This window comes from Bactrocera tryoni, chromosome 3, assembly GCF_016617805.1.
Source record: "Bactrocera tryoni isolate S06 chromosome 3, CSIRO_BtryS06_freeze2, whole genome shotgun sequence".
Lineage (NCBI taxonomy): Eukaryota > Metazoa > Arthropoda > Insecta > Diptera > Tephritidae > Bactrocera > Bactrocera tryoni.
Genome location: NC_052501.1, coordinates 31,462,243 through 31,478,547, shown reverse-complemented (window position 1 = coordinate 31,478,547; position 16,305 = coordinate 31,462,243). Strand labels below are relative to the sequence as shown.

Genomic DNA, 16,305 nt, shown 5'->3' with positions numbered 1-16,305 from the left:
AATTGTAAGGCATGTACATGAAACCTATTATAGGTGGAATCATACCCACTTATTGACAAATTTTTAGCCACATTTACGTCTCTTTACTATGATTTGGCACAGGGCAAATTACAGTTTTTTAATTTTGAGCTAAGTTATAGTATATCTATACGTTTCCGATTACCGCAGTATAGTCTAGGGTGTGAAGAATCATCAACATAACTTAAATTATACTTAAGTTATTCCTTTCACAGACAGACAGATGGTCGGATGGACAGTCACCCAGAATTCCATTCGGCTGATTATTTATAGACCCATATACATACATACATATATGACTCAGAAGCTATCTCGTGTACTTTAGATGTTACTGTTTTTTGTTTACGAACGCACTCAGTAGCCTGGGTGATCGAATAATACAAAAAATCACTTTTTATTTCGTGTGTCACGTCACTTGTCTAAACCGATAAAACAATTCCGACAAACCTGTTTGAAACCAATAGTCGGCACGTTATCGGGAGAAAGAAATAGTGCAAAGTGACTACGTCAGAATGAGCTTTATAAAACGAAGTGTATATAGCTAAAATCTTTAATTGAGCTTAATATTTAGCAAAACTTACCTTGGCTTCCTCCAATCTGCCTAGTGCTTTCAGCAAATTTCCTAAATCGCTGCGCACACAATAAAGATCCTTAAAAAAACATTTTATTTATTATATTTATAATTTGAATGTATTATTCCACTTACTGGATTGTATTGCAATGCTGTAATGTAAGCCTGAACTGCAGATTCCATGTCACGTGCCGCAACCAACGCAGCTGCTAAGTTAATATATCCATCAATAAAATCAGGCTTTAACCTAACAGCTCGTCTATAATTTTCTAACGCTTCGGGTAGCTGACCGCGCTCTTTATACACATTTCCTAAGTTGCTAAAAAAATATTAAATTATAGTTTATGAATTAAAATGTTGTTGGTAAAGAATAAAAATAAGTATATTTATACTAAGTTATTATAACTAGTCTAAAGCCCTGTGTTTACTTTGCTGCCCAAACAAACAAACATACTAACCACTTTCACGATCATTAAATAAAAATGCTCACATATTTTAAATGTACAATAATTATATATAAAAAAATAACGTTATATTTGAAAGAAGAGTGTACGGAGCGGGTGAATATAATACGCAAACCGGACCGCTGAGTGATTGTAGAAGATATTGACGTGGCCCCGCGTAGGATCGAATGTCTTGTAGACGAATGTTGACGTGCGAATTGTGTGGTAAGCGATTATCCAATTCCTTTTTGTTGGTTTCGCGGCATGCGATGCCGTCGTGTGGTGACCGCTTGCCGGGTGTGGTGATGTTCTTAAGTGTGGTGTGATGTGTTAGGGTGCGCCAGTTTTTCCCGGGTAGGGTGGGGGGAAGCTTAACTCATTTAAACACCCCGAAATTCGGTCAGTTTTTGAATATTCCGAATTGAATACTTTTACAATTAATTGTTTTAAAATTTATTTATTAACTAGAGAACCCGTCCACGCTTTACTGTGGGTGACCCATAGATAATGCTACTACTACTATCTATGCGATTTCTATTAGTTAGATGATAACCATTAGTTAATGAGACATAGCATTTTTGTGAAGCAACTTGTGTTAGTTTACAAAAAAAATGGCTCATAAAAGCATTTCGTGTGTTAATAATCATTGCTTTTTGGGAAACTGTTGAATTTGGGCTTTTAACCAGCGAGATCAACCGTTGAAAAGAGATTTGCTAAGTTGGAAAGAGACGAAATGAGCACCAAGAACAATGAAGGCAGTTGACGTCCTAAAGAGGCGAAAGCTCTGTGCAAAGTGGGTGCATGGCAAGTTCATAATCTAACAAAAACAACGAATAACTGATTCTGAAAAGTATTTGAGTGCTCTTTAATCGTAATAAAACCAAATTTTTACGTTGGTGTGTGAAAATAGAAATACGGCTCCATCATTTCATACTGGAGTCCAATCGACAGACATTATAGTAGACTGCACATGATGAACCGGTCTTCAAGCGCGGAAAAACGAAAAAGTCGACTGGCAATGTTATGACATCAGTCTTTGGGATACACGTGGTATAATATTCATAGACTGATTACTGAGCCAGTTATAATCCATTGCACTTTGTATCTGGTCGCAGTTCTATTCTACTATTCCAAATATTTAGCAATTGTATAATTTTTTTGAAAGGATCAGTTTGAAATAGTACGCTTATACTTCATCGTTGCCCTTTAAATATTCCTCGCAAGAGAGCTCCGATAATAAACGCGTCCGATAGCTGCTAAATTCAAAGTGCTATAGGAAGAACCGCGGCCTCCGACGCGCTATTTATAGGCACGCCCCACCGACCCCGGCCGAAAATTAGCCATTATTTGTCGTAAAAAGTAGTTGACAAAAAAATGTTATTGTGGGATATCCATAAGACATAGACATATACCATCGCGGAGTTTTCTGTCGACTTTTTGAATGTGTTGTACATTATTTTGATAAATTTCGTAGGGTTCAGTTTAGAAAACTCAAAAATAACAGTATTTATCCACTAATTAATGGATTTTATATACATATAAACATTCCTCTTCAATCACTTTATCTATTTAAAAAAAACCGTATCAAAATCCGTTGCGTAGTTTTAAAGATTTAAGCATACAAAGGGACATAGGGACAGAAAAAGCGACGTTCTTTTATACTACTTCTATCAATACATGATGATGAAGTGGAGAGAAAATGATTTTTTGGTTTGTATATAAAAAGGATTTTTAAAATTTCGTTTTTTTTTAATTTCGGTTTTTTTTTAATTAGCAAAAACTAAATTTATTTTTTTACATCCTGTCATAAAAAGAAAACAAAAAACTGGAGCCCATTTCAGTAAGTAGAATTTCATGACAAACAAAACTATCAAAAAAATGCATACCAGAAAAAGGCCTTTAATGTTTTAGGTTAAGACTAAATCAGTAGAGTTACCCCGACACTATAATGACTATGATCTTTAAAATATTGAATATTTGTAAGGAGTTATTCTTGAATATATAATCTAACTCAATCTTCTTACTGAATCTATACGCAAGATTTAGGCTTTACCATATCTCAAGTGTCGAAATAAATCAAAAAGAAAAATACTAATTTCTTGTTTTACTCAATGACAATTTCGCTTTCATTTCAAAAGTAGTCATGGGGAAAGCCTGGACATGCCTCCACGTCGACGGCAAAACCGAACATTCACGGCGCCAAGGTCATGCTGTGCATTTGGTGGAACCAGCAACGAGCACTAAAAGAGAAACGGCCACAGTACGAGGAAAGACACGATAAAGTCATTCACCAGCATGACAATGCTCGACCTCACGTCGCAAAGGTTGTCAAAAAATATTTGGAGACGCTGAAATGCGAGATCTTACCCCATCCGCCGTATTCTCCAGACGTTGCTCCATCTGACTGCCACTTGTTCCGATCGATGGCACACGTTCTAGCTAACGAGCACTTCAGTTCTTATGAAGATGTCAAAAATTCAGTTCTAATGAAGAAGTCAAAAATTGGATTGATACATGGATCGACTCGAAAGATGGGGAGTTCTTTCGTCACCGAATACGCATGCTGCCAGAAAGATGCTCAAAATTAGTAGCTAGCGACGGCCAATATTTTGAATAACATTTTTGTAACCGTTTTTTATACAATAAAGCCTTAAATTTGCAAAACAAAAACAAAAAAAAAAAAAACGGCGGATACAAAGACCTAATATATAATTGAAATTTACGTGATAAGAATATGTGTGTGTATAAAACGAGACTTGAATGCCGTGAACCTAATTCATATACCTAATTCAAAGATTTCCGATGACTTTATGTGCATATATCGGCCAAGGTGTGAGTAATATTGATGAAACTTTGAGAGAGTGTTTTACTTCTAGCAATACATTTTTGAGACTAAAATGGGTAAAGTCGGGTGAAAATTTCCCGTAAGTAATTAACTAACTTGAGAAAAGTTTTCCCAATTGTAACTGAAATGAATTTTTACAAGTGGCATCATCACCATTACAGTTTTATCACATTTGGTATATATACATAATGCTTGTTTTCTTAATTAAATGAAATGCGGTTTTAGATATCGAATGTGTAACTTATATAAGGCTTTTCTAACAGTGATTAGAGGTTCTCACCATGGCACAAAGATAAATAAAACAAATATTAATGCGAGAAACTCGAAAATACCTGCGAAATATTTTCACCTCTTTTGTTCACACAACTGTACAATTCCGATATGACTGCTCTTTAATTTGTGTACTATGTCAGTATTGCCGCAGCCATTCTGCGATGAACATCAAGTTTCAGGGGGTTGTAATTAATTTTTTTCGCTCCTTTTTGTGCCTTTCCTTCCGTAAACTGATATTCCCCTCATCTAGCCCTCGTTCGCCCTTTGCTAACTTTGCGGGCTAAAAATTTGCCCATCCCTAACGTAGTGTACTTATGGGAGTATTTAGACGTGTTTAAATATACGCCAATTTAAAATAAACAGTATTTATCTGGGTTCACTAAATAAAATGCGATTTCGATAAATCTCTGAACTTATAAATTTTGAAGCGATGTACTATACATAAGTATATACTACTACATATGAACAAAAAAAATGTATTTCTTTGTTCATAATTTGTTGTTCCATCGTGTTTTCCGATCCTCAAAAGAATGGTTAAAATCAATTTCTGGAATAGCCCTCAATGCTCGAAGCGATTGACGTTTAATGTCTTCAATTGATTCAAAACGGTTTCCCCGGAGCTGTGGTTTGTGTTTGCTGAATAGCCAGAAGTCACACGGAGCTAAATCAGGCGAAGACGGTAGTTGCGGTTAAAAATTTGGCGAAGAAAGCAATGCAGTATGCGACGATGCATTATCGCGGTGCAAAAATCAAGATTTGTCGGCCCATAATGACGTATAACAGTGAAAGAGAATTCCTTATTGATAGCTTGGTCGGTCGGAAGAAATTCGTAGCGCATCACACAACGATAATCGAAATAAACTGACAACATAATCTTGAATTTTGACCTACTCTGACGAAACTATTTTGGCTCACCTTTGCCACGATGTTTGATCGTCTGTTTCCAACTTTGAGTTTCAACTTGTGTTAGGGTACCCTTGATAGATCGAGAGAATTTAAAAACTCTACAGGATATACAAAGTGTGTTCCAAAGCAAACAGGACTTAAAAAAAACAGAACAAATTGTTTTTTTTTTCGGCAAAATCATTTTATTTTATTCAAAATAGTCTCCTTCGGCTTCAATACAGCTTTTTGCACGGGCCAAAAGCATGTCGCACGAGTGTTTTAGCTTGTTTGCCGGTATGGCCGCCAGTATGCCGGTGCAAGCCTTTTGTGGGCAAATGCATTTTTCCAAAAAGGAAGAAGTCGCACGGTGTCATATCAGGTGAATACGGGGTGTGGTTAATGGTTAAAATGTGATTTTTGGTCAAATAATCGTCCTCGAATGTCTGAGCAATTTGTGCGGAACAAACGGTGCACACACCTTTCGTAAGCCCAAATGTTCGGTCAAAATGCAATAAATCGATGTTTTGGAGATATTCTATTCCATTTCCATGTCATGAAATTCTCACTGGAAAATCGATAAAGATAGCAGATTCTAACGCACCATCGACATATAGACGGTGCCACCAGGGGGCGCTAGATTTAAAAAGTCCTGTTTACTTTGGTACGCACCTTGTATAATTGTCATCGCCGTGACTATTGTGATTCATCTCACAAGGAACTTTCACTATTATTCTTTCATTAATTATTTGTACCAATCTGTTTTTGGGCGCTGTAATAGCTCTTTCGGACAACCACTCCTCGTTAATCAAGTTTTCTTGTAAACTCGGAAATACCTGATTAATAAGATTATCTTCCGAGCTAAATAGGCTGTCAAATGCCGTTACTATTCATCGACATGCGACCTTCGCCGACCTTGAGAAGTGTTTGTATGAATAGTCCAAACTACTGATCATTGAAGAGCTGGACCCTCGTATTAGTATTCACCTGTAACCGCTCTACCTTAGTTCACAGCGGCGAAGCCGAAATGCATGCGTTTATCTAGTCTGCCGTGGTAAGTTGCTCGATAGTCGACGTCTGTCGGAAATCACATGACAGGAAGACGACCACTCCATCCATCAAGATTCAATTTCCCCGAATGTCTTGCAAGCTGCGATCAACCGCTCCATTGCGCATTCATCCCACACGACCTATTTTCATCATTGCACTGCGACCACTTTTGCGGATGTTGCAAATGGGCGTTTCTTATATTGCAACGTTCAGCGGGAACTTGAATATTGAGTATACGGTTCTGACAACACTTATCAAGGTTGTGGCTATTCCGGAGAACGCAACTGGCAGTGCAACCACTTTTTTTACGCAATTGTGCCAGCAGCAAATGAAAGTTTTGTTAGTGCTCTCAGATACGCCCTGTTACCCCTCTTGCCCGCTAGCTAGGCGGTTTGTTATTAAATTGAAAATTTGCTTTTGTTCCGGTAGTAAAAGGGGCTCTGCTGGGTTAACTTGAATTCCCAAAGCCGTAGTAGAAAAGGGTTTTAACCTCAATAAGCTTCAACGATTCGTTTAAAATTATGTCATAGGTGGCCAGTGTTATCTCTTGGTATCGACAAACAACAAAGCCTTTTTATACTTGTCTCACAAATACCGGTGGTTACATCTGTCAACGTAGTCGCTGACCTGCACAACATCGTTTTGTTCAGTGGCCGTCGTCCTCAAGCCACCACATCGCCTCACATGCTTCTGGGAAAGGGGTCTTTTTCTGCAAATCTACGATTTTGAGCGTTGGAAAACTGATGTGGCCTCGGATTCTAGTCACCAACAATACTCAAGGTGTGTTATGCGTACGGTATAAATTCTATATAATAGTTTGTCAAAAAAGTCTTGCGGTATTTTCGCTAGTTGGCGCTGAAATCGCGTAGTTCTAGTTTTATTCGTCGCATCGGGCCATGCTATACCTTTTTGGAAAGCTCATTTCACGCGCTAACACGTGTTTGATTGATTGTCGTTTTTTTTAAGTCGTTCATGAGTTATAGCGTCGCAAACATGGAGCGAAATAAAGAGAAAATACGGCATATTTTACAGTACTACTACGATAAAGGCAAAAATGCTTCTCAAGCCGCCAATAAAATTTGTGCAGTTAATGGACCCAATACAGTTTCCATTTCCACCGCACAACGATGGTTTCAACATTTTCGTTCTGGTGTAGAAGTGGTCGAAGATGCACCATGATCCGGAAGGCCTGTCGTCGAAAATTGCGATAAAATCGCTGAATTGGTCGAAAGAGACCGGCATAGTAGCAGCCGTAGCATCGGTCAAGAGCTGGGCATGAGTCATCAAAAATTCATTTCAATTTCAATAAAAAAAAAATTCAATAAAAATACCGCAAGACTTTTTTGACAACCCATTATTAATGTTATTTGTAAGAAAGTGATATTTCCATTTATTAATTTTTTGTTGTAAAATTTCATCATAAATTCATTGGAGAATGATTCATTTAAACAAAAAAAATTAAATTCTGGGAAGTTGAAAAAAGTTACAGCTCTTCAAAAATGAGTGTAAATCATGAAGAAATTCACTATATTTTGATATTGTATAAAAAAGGGAAGAATGCCACGCAAACCACCTATGAAATTTTTGAAGTTTACGCAGACGATGCTGTATCAGTTCGTGTAGCACAACAATGGTTCGCTCGCTTCCGTTCTGGAAATTTCGATGCGAAAGATGCACCTCGCTCTGGTCGACCTGTCGTTGAAAAAGTCGATGAAATTATGGAAAAGATTGACCAGGACCGTCACATAAGCAGCCATGACATCGCTAAGGAACATAACATCCGTCATCAAACGGTTTTAAACTATTTAAAAAATGCTGGCTACAAAAAGAAGCTCGATCTTTGGGTACCACATGAATTGTCTGTGAAAAATTTAATGGACCAAATTAACATATGCGATTCTTTGTTGAAACGAAATAAAATCGAACCATTTCTGAAGCGAATGGTAGCAGGAGGCGAAAAGTGAATCAAATACGACAACAATGTGCGAAAAAGATGATGGTCTAAGCATGGTGAAGCTCAACAAATGGTCGCAAAGCAAGGATTGACGCCTCGAAAGGTTATGCTCAGTGTTTGGTGGGATTGGAAAAGAATCATTGACAATGAGCTGCTCCAGTCTGGCCGAACGATTGATTCTACATTTTACTGTCAACTGATAAGTTTGAAGCAAGCAATCGAAAAAAAACGGCCAGAACTGATCAACAGAAAGGACTTCGTCTCCCATCAGTACAACGCTAAACCACACATAGCTTTGATGACTCGGCAAAAACTGAGAGCTTGGCTTTGAAGTTTTGATGCATCCACCACCTTGCACCATCGGACTACCATTTGTTGCGGTCAATTCAGACCTCCCTTAATGGAGTAAAGTTGTTTTCAAGAGAAGCCTGTGAAAATTACTTGTCGCACTTTTCCGTCAAGGAACCAGATAAGTTTTATACTGATGGAATAATGTCTGTAGCGGAAAAATGGCGAAAAGTGCTCGACCAAATTTGGTTCATTAAAGTTCATGATAAATTTAAAAAACAAAATTAGTTTAAGTTTGATTAGAACTACGAAAAGACTTTTACGACTACCCAATATTATGACAAATTTTACTCTTCAATAGAAAAAATAATTATTTGGAATTCTTAAAAACAGTAAGAACCAGATAAAAATTGTTAATATAGTTAAATGTTCCTGAAAAATGGTGTATAATGCCATCAAAACTGTTAATAATGATGCCAACATGTTAACTCAAAACATAATTCGTAATGTGCCGCCTCACAGAACAAAAAAAGTTTTAAATAAACGTGTTGATATGTTTTTGTAATAAAAATTGGTAGGCTAGCAACCGCAATGTGCGCAGTTAATCCGGATTAACGTTCCCGACCGTCAAGACTATTATCGAGATGTGCCCTCTTTGTTAGTACTCTTAAGACTAACCTGTTACATGGATCTTATTGCTATTTATACTAGTTAGCGTGTTTACTTATTACTAGTTGATAGTTTGTTTACATATAATATATTTTTTGCTTAGTCCCATTTTATTTACACAAACCCAAGGTTGTTTTGTTGTTTGTTTGTTTAGGATGTTTTGATTGTTAAACACAGACTTGGTAGCGTGATGGTCTGGACAGCATTTTCTGGTACCATTGGACCATTGGTGCGGATATATGGTAGAATTTACCATTTTTCATACCCCAACATTCTCAAAAATACTATAAAACCCCTTTGCTTTCGAATCGATGCATGTGTTGGCTCAGTTCAGAGAGTATTTTCGTAATCCTAGAGTCCTATTAAAATTTAAGTAGCGATGCAAATTGCTAAGAGGAAGTGCTGAATGCTCGAAGAGGCATGGTACGAAATTCCACAAAGTAGATGTCATAAGTTTGTGGGGAGCTTGTCCGACGATGCCAAGCAATTTTGAAAAATTGTGGGCACACTACAAAGTGTTAACGTTGTAAGTGCTTAAAAGCAATAAAACTTAAAAAATTTCTAATAAATTTCCAAACCAAAATACGCAATTGGAAACTCAATTGTTTTTTAAGAACTATGTATTGAATTTTTTTTTTAATTGTTTTATATAACTTACTTATTTTTCATTTTATACTCTATTAATGAAAAATTCAATTTATTTTTTTTATTTATATTAACCCTCTCAGACGGGATGACCCTTATAAGGTAATTCAACTATTTCACAATATAGTGCAACTTAATTTTATTAAACTTCTGATTTTAAATATTATTATATGTGAAAAGGGAGCTAACGTGCGAAAACTAGTTTTCTGGGAAACAGCTGTTAAAAATAAACAACTCGTTTCGTCAGTTTCTCGTTAATCAAAAGTGAAAATTGATTTTTTGACACCTAAGCCCCCTTTCCGTAGACCAGGTCACATATATTATTTTCCGGTTAAGTGCTTTATAAGTTCTAGTTTTATCTCAATTGGAATAATTTATTTGCAAAACTCACAGTGGACAGGTTAATTCCGTAAAAGAATGTTTTTACTAAACATTTAGTAAAAGTAAATTTCTTTACCAAACTTTCCTGAAAAATTAGTTAGTATTCCTGACATGTATATTTGTTAATTCATTTACAAAAAAAAATAGTATACCTTCAATGGGACAAGATTTCTCAACGGATAATTTTTTTAATCTTTAATATGACGGCTAATCTATTCTTTTCCTTGATAAACCACCTGCATTTAGCTGACATTTCTGCTCGCCACAGTGGCTGCAAAGATCGGTTAATAAAATTACGCCACAGCATTGACCAAATTTGACGTCGATTAAATTAATTATCATTAGAGGAGAATTTGTGTGTGGTTGTGCAAATAATTAGGGGTCCATACGTTCCCACTGCACCACTAGATGACAACCTAGTCACGACAATTGAAAACGGTTCTGCGATTGTAATTGAATTAGCAAAACAAATCTCTAAAGAGGAAAATAATACAATTTATTAAAAGCAAGATCCAAACAATATCGAGAATCAGCAGTTCAATGAATACTAAATGATATGGTAACCAAATGATAAACTTCGTGAGGATTGGCGTAGGGGACAAAGACCAGCTTGTACCTTTGGCGATCTAGCACTAACTGTATCATGGATGGAATATCGAATTTTAAATATAATAATACTTTACAACTAGAAGTTGGACGACTATCGAATGTTAGCTTCACATCCTCTACAGTCAACCTCTAAACTGCAATCGCGCGTTCTAAACTTTAGAGAGTCCGAAAATCTCTCTTGTTTCAATCCACAGGCTCGTAGCGATTAAATTTTCAAAGTACAGAAACCACTATCAGATCTATATTTGTCCGAAATGTAAGCTTTACTTCGGCATGAAACAAAAAAATAACCGTATTTTGGATGGAAAAAATAACCGTATTTTTTTGTTAATGTTTAAGTTGAAGTGAATATTTTTTGTTAATGTTTAAGTTGAAGTGAATATTTATACCCTGAACAGGGTATATTAAGTTTGTCCCGAAGTTTGTAACACCCAAAAGGAATCGTCGGAGACCCTATAAAGTATATATGTATATAAATGATCAGTATGTCGAGCTGAGTCGATTTAGCCATGTCCGTCTGTCTGTCCGTCCGTATGTCTGTCTGTATATATACGATATATTTTTAAAATATCGTTTTGAAATTTTGCAAACGGATTTTCTCTTCAAGAAGCTGCTCATTTGACGGAACGGCCGATATCGGACCACTATAACATATAGCTGCCATACAAACTGAACGATCGGAATCAAATGCTTGTATGAAAAACTTTCACATTTGACAAGATATTTTCACGAAATTTGGGATATATTATTTCCTAAAGCAACAATGTAATCTCCGAAGAAATTGATCAGATCCGTTAACTATAGCATATAGCTTCCATACAAACTTAACACATAGTTACTTACAGAAATGCACCTGTGAAGGGTATTTAGCTTCGGTGCAACCGAAGTTAACGTTTTTTCTTGTTTTGAATAAAAAACTGATTTCAAATAACGAACTACTGTGGTTGCATACATATGCATAATGTCCCACGGAATGGATATCGAATAACATTTAAATAAAATGGTATTACAAAATTACACTTGAGGTGAATAAAACGCACTACCACTTTTGTAGTCTATATTCAGCTATATAACTGTAAATTTGAAAAAATAGCAGCCAGTTGTAGCCATTCAAAAAGTCAACTGAGAGAACAGACCACTTACATTCGGCGTAAGCTTAAGCGACCGCCTTAAAAATGTACTTTCTACAGGAGCGGAAATGCAAAATGTTGGACAAGTGTATTTAAGTTCCAAAATTGAGATCAAAATGATTGACAACAGAAAGCAAATTTAATGCGCCTTTCAGGTAGTGAGAGGTAGGTTCCATGATAAATGTGTAATAAATAATTTCAAGTTTCAAAGACAAATTACTTGGGGCTGTTTTTCATACCATGTTTTCTAACCTTGTTGATGGAATAATGAATGCACAAAAATATATGACAACGGTTAACATTTTTTAGTACCCGCAATCGAAATCATTAGAACTCAGCGCTTTGCCATCGTGCTATAAATAAAATATAAAATTTAGATTAGAAACAAATCTTGTATAAAACATTTATACAATATTGGTGTTTATGATCTTATTCTGCTTAAATTTTTATTTTTATTTGGCCAATACATTGAACGATCCAAGGATTCAATGCTTGGATCGGCTTTGAAAGTCGATATAATTAAACCCTCTTGAACACTTATGACACTTTGTGATGTTGCTAAACAGAAGACAATTAATTAAAGCCAATTAATAAGGATTTTAGAACTGGTTTGGTACGGTCCTGTTATAAGGAAATCAATTGAGGTCGTAGTGAATTCCACGTCTTCAAGAATTAAGGCAGTTATTGAGGCTAAAGGATGAACTACTCGTTATTAAAACTGCTTATTGTGACAGTGCACACTTACATTACGTGGACAAACAAAAAAAAATGTCCTCAATATTTTAACTTCATAAAAAAATTGCTATTGGTTAATTATTTACCATCTCAACGCGAAAATCAACCGCTTAAGATAAAAATCTGTAAATTGGTGTATATACTAATTTGACATTACTTAATATACACTTGCGGTCAATAAAAACAATGTGATCTTATTTCAGTTATATTTGATGGTGTTAATGAATTTGTGAAGTTTACGGAGTCGATGCTGTATCAGGTCCAGTAGCGCAACAATGATTCGGTCGCTTCCGTTCTGGAAATTTCGAATTACACTGATGAAAGCGGAAAATGGCAAAATGACTGTTCATTTATTGTTATAAACATAAAAAAAAGTAAGTTGAAGTTTGATTAGAAATACCAAATTACTTTTTCGACTACCCAATATAATTCTGCCACTGCATAAGATCTTTGTATAGTCACCGAGTTTTTTGTATTTTTATTCTTTTTATCTCTGTTTTTTTTAAGATCGGGAGAAAAAATGAAAGTAAAGCTGCTGTGATGAACGAGTGTTGCCGGTTCGATATTCACACAAAACAAAGGTCTTTTGTTTCGCGGACAGTCCGCTTTGATCACTGGATGGTGTAGGGTTGTGGTGGTAGCATACTGTGTTTAAGTGTGGTGTCTGCTTTAATGTACAGAATTTTGTTTTGTGATTATGTCGACCGAACATTGGACACAGATCGCGATGCGTCGCGCAAACCTAACCAATATTTGGTAAGAAATTTGCACGGTTTGCAAACGTTGTTCCGGAGTTAAGCCATTCATTATGAAATGGCAACCTAAACTGCGTATAAATCAAGTTACGGCTGTCAAAAAGACCAACTTTGAAACAAATTTTGCTGCATTGAAACCACACGTCAAAAAAGTGTAATCGTTTTTTAAGTGAAATAAAATGATTCTCTAATATTAACGCGTTTGATATTACTTTTAAATTAGAAGTCAGCTCTCCTTTGTTTTTATTGTAGACTAGCTTTACGCTCGGCTTTGCTCCTATTTCTTCTTCTTAATAGGCGTAGACACCGCTTACGCAATTGGATATTCCAAGCGTAACCAGGTCCTTCTCCACCTGGTCCTTCCAACGGAGTGGAGGTCTTCCTCTACTTCCCAGGGCGGGTACAGCGTCGAATACTTTCAGAGCTTTCAGAGCATATATGTATCTCGTACAGCTCATCGTTCCATCGAATGCGATATTCGCCGTGGCCAACGCGCAAAGGACCATAAATCTTTCGCAAAACATTTCTCTCGAAAACTCGCAACGTCGACTCATCAGTTGTTCTCATCGTCCAAGCCTCTGCACCATATAATAGGACGGCAATTATGAGTGACTTATAGAGTTTGGTTTTTGTTCGTCGAGAGAGGACTTTACTTCTCAATTGCCTACTTAGTCCGAAGTAGCACCTGTTGGCAAGAGTTATCCTGCGTTGGATTTCCAGGCTGACATTGTTGGTGGTGTTTATACTGGTTCCTAAATAGACGAAATTATCTAAGACTTCAAAGTTATGACTGTCAACAGTGACGTGAGAGCCAAGTCGCGAGTGCGATGACTGTTTGTTTGATGATAGGAGATATTTCGTCTTGCCCAGTCTGGAGAAAGCAGAACTAACGGTACGGGTGTTGAGGTCAATGATATTAATGTCATCGACATACGCCAGCAGCTGTACACTCTTATAAAAGATTGTACCTGCTCGATTAAGTTCTGCCACTCGAATTATTTTCTCCAGCAGCAGGTTGAAGAAGTCGCATGATAGGGAGTCGCCTTGTCTGATCCTGATGGAGCTTTTCGTGTTGCTCAACGTCAGTTTTCACGGCCGTATTAGTTTTGCGCGGATACTAAATTCAGACATCGCGGCATAAGGGAGGGGTAGGGCTTTTCACTTTCGAAAAATCGATTTTTTTTGTCTTATCTTATTGTTTAACATTTCAAGAATATGTTCTTCAAATTTTAAGTCGATAGAAGTAATATTCTTAAAGTTATCGTCTTATTAGTCTCCTGCCTTTAACGTTCTAACTCTAACAGCTGAGGATTCGGTCGGTTTATTAAATAATTTTTTTTTTTTCATTTCCACCCACAAAATGGTTTTTCCACCCACAAAATGGCGGAATTTTTACTGGAAAATAACAGTTTACACTTTAGATAGCCGCCAAAAATTTTTGAATTCAAAAAAAAAATATCAGAGAACGTTGGGGGCAAGATTTGATTATTATTTGACTAATTTTTCTTGGTTTTTTATTTTCCGATAATTCCTAGCCGAGTAATGGTGAACACCGCAAAATGTTTTTTTTTTTTTTCAAAACGTTCTGGGGGAAAGCACTGTTACCGGCTTATGCCTCAATATTTCTCCATGAAAAAATTACCTTACATTATCAAAAGTGTGCTCTATAATGTACGAAAGGTCCGAATAAAATCACTCAATCCAGATTTGAGAAATAAATTCACAAAAAAAGCCTTTTTTTTCTCCTTGAAAACCCTACCATACACGACGATGCGCACAATTCAGCGTCAATACGTATGCGAGCTCGTATGTATGTTTGTCGGCAAAGTTGTCATTGGTTTTATTCAATGTTTTGTCAGGCGTTTCAATGGAGGAGTATTATCCGATTATTACAATACTTTATTTCTACAGAGAAATACTGATACCTTCGAGCTTATTTAAAATTTTTAAAACAAAATATATAAAAAAAAATATTACTATAATAATTATGTGGCATTTCGTTCCTTGATCCCTTTTAAGATCGTTCAATTGCTTCGTTCTAAATGTTGAAAGCAAAAGGAGAGAGTTTTAAATATTGCTTGCGAGAGGCAAGGAGAAGCGGTAGTGAACGTGTATTTAAATAAGTATAAGCATCGATAATTCATTACAATTTATTAAGAACATTAAAAAAATTAAAATCGTCTTTCAATTCCATTGAAATTGGTCAAGCCGTTTTGTAGTCTATGAGGAATATACTGTGAGCGTCAAAAATAAGTAAACAGTAATTCTATCAAAATTAAAGTGTTTATTACAACGCAGTTTTTAATAGAATAATATAAAGTTTTATTATAGAATTCAAGGCCCATATTATAAGAGTTTAACTTAGTATTAATAATAATCAAAAACTAAACACAGCCAAAAATAATTCACTTAAACTAAAAATACTCCCATTTTTTCGCGTATTGAAAAATTTTGTATAATATTTATTTGAAATATAATTTTTTCATAAAATTCAGAAAAACTTCAATTTTTTTAGTATTTGGTAAGCAAACCTTTATTTTTAATAACAACCTTCAATCTTTGAGGCATACTATTTAAACAATTCCTTATCATTATTTTTAAATCTGGATCATTTCGCCACACATCCTTTATGTTATCTTTGAATGCGGCTACTGTGAGATTTCTTCGGGAATACATCTTTGATTTAAGAAACGCCCAACAGTTTTCGATGGGGTTAAGGTCGAGTGAATTTTGCCCGCCCAAGATAATCTATCGATATCCAATTTGTGAAGGAAATTAGTCGTTCGTCGCATCCGGCATTCGGCGCTAAAGATAATCTTTGGGAAGAAGAAAATCATGTTAAATAGCGGGGCAACTTTGAATGGGTGACTTTCAGGGGTCGTTCATAACTTGTTATGTGTAACTTGTCCCAATCCACCTGTGTGTAGTTCTGATGTAGCCAAGCCGATATTTCTTGCTGGACGTCATTTTAGGTGTTTTTCTGAAAATATGCGTTCAACATTTGTTTATGAAATGCTAACGGCGTTAACCAACATACATATATTGGAACTTACTAAA

The 16,305-nt window shown here is 36.0% G+C and overlaps 1 pseudogene; it reads right to left on the bottom strand.

The window, feature by feature from the left end:
• Window positions 1-16,305, bottom strand: part of LOC120770579 — a 129,797-nt pseudogene that overhangs the window by 93,573 nt on the left and 19,919 nt on the right.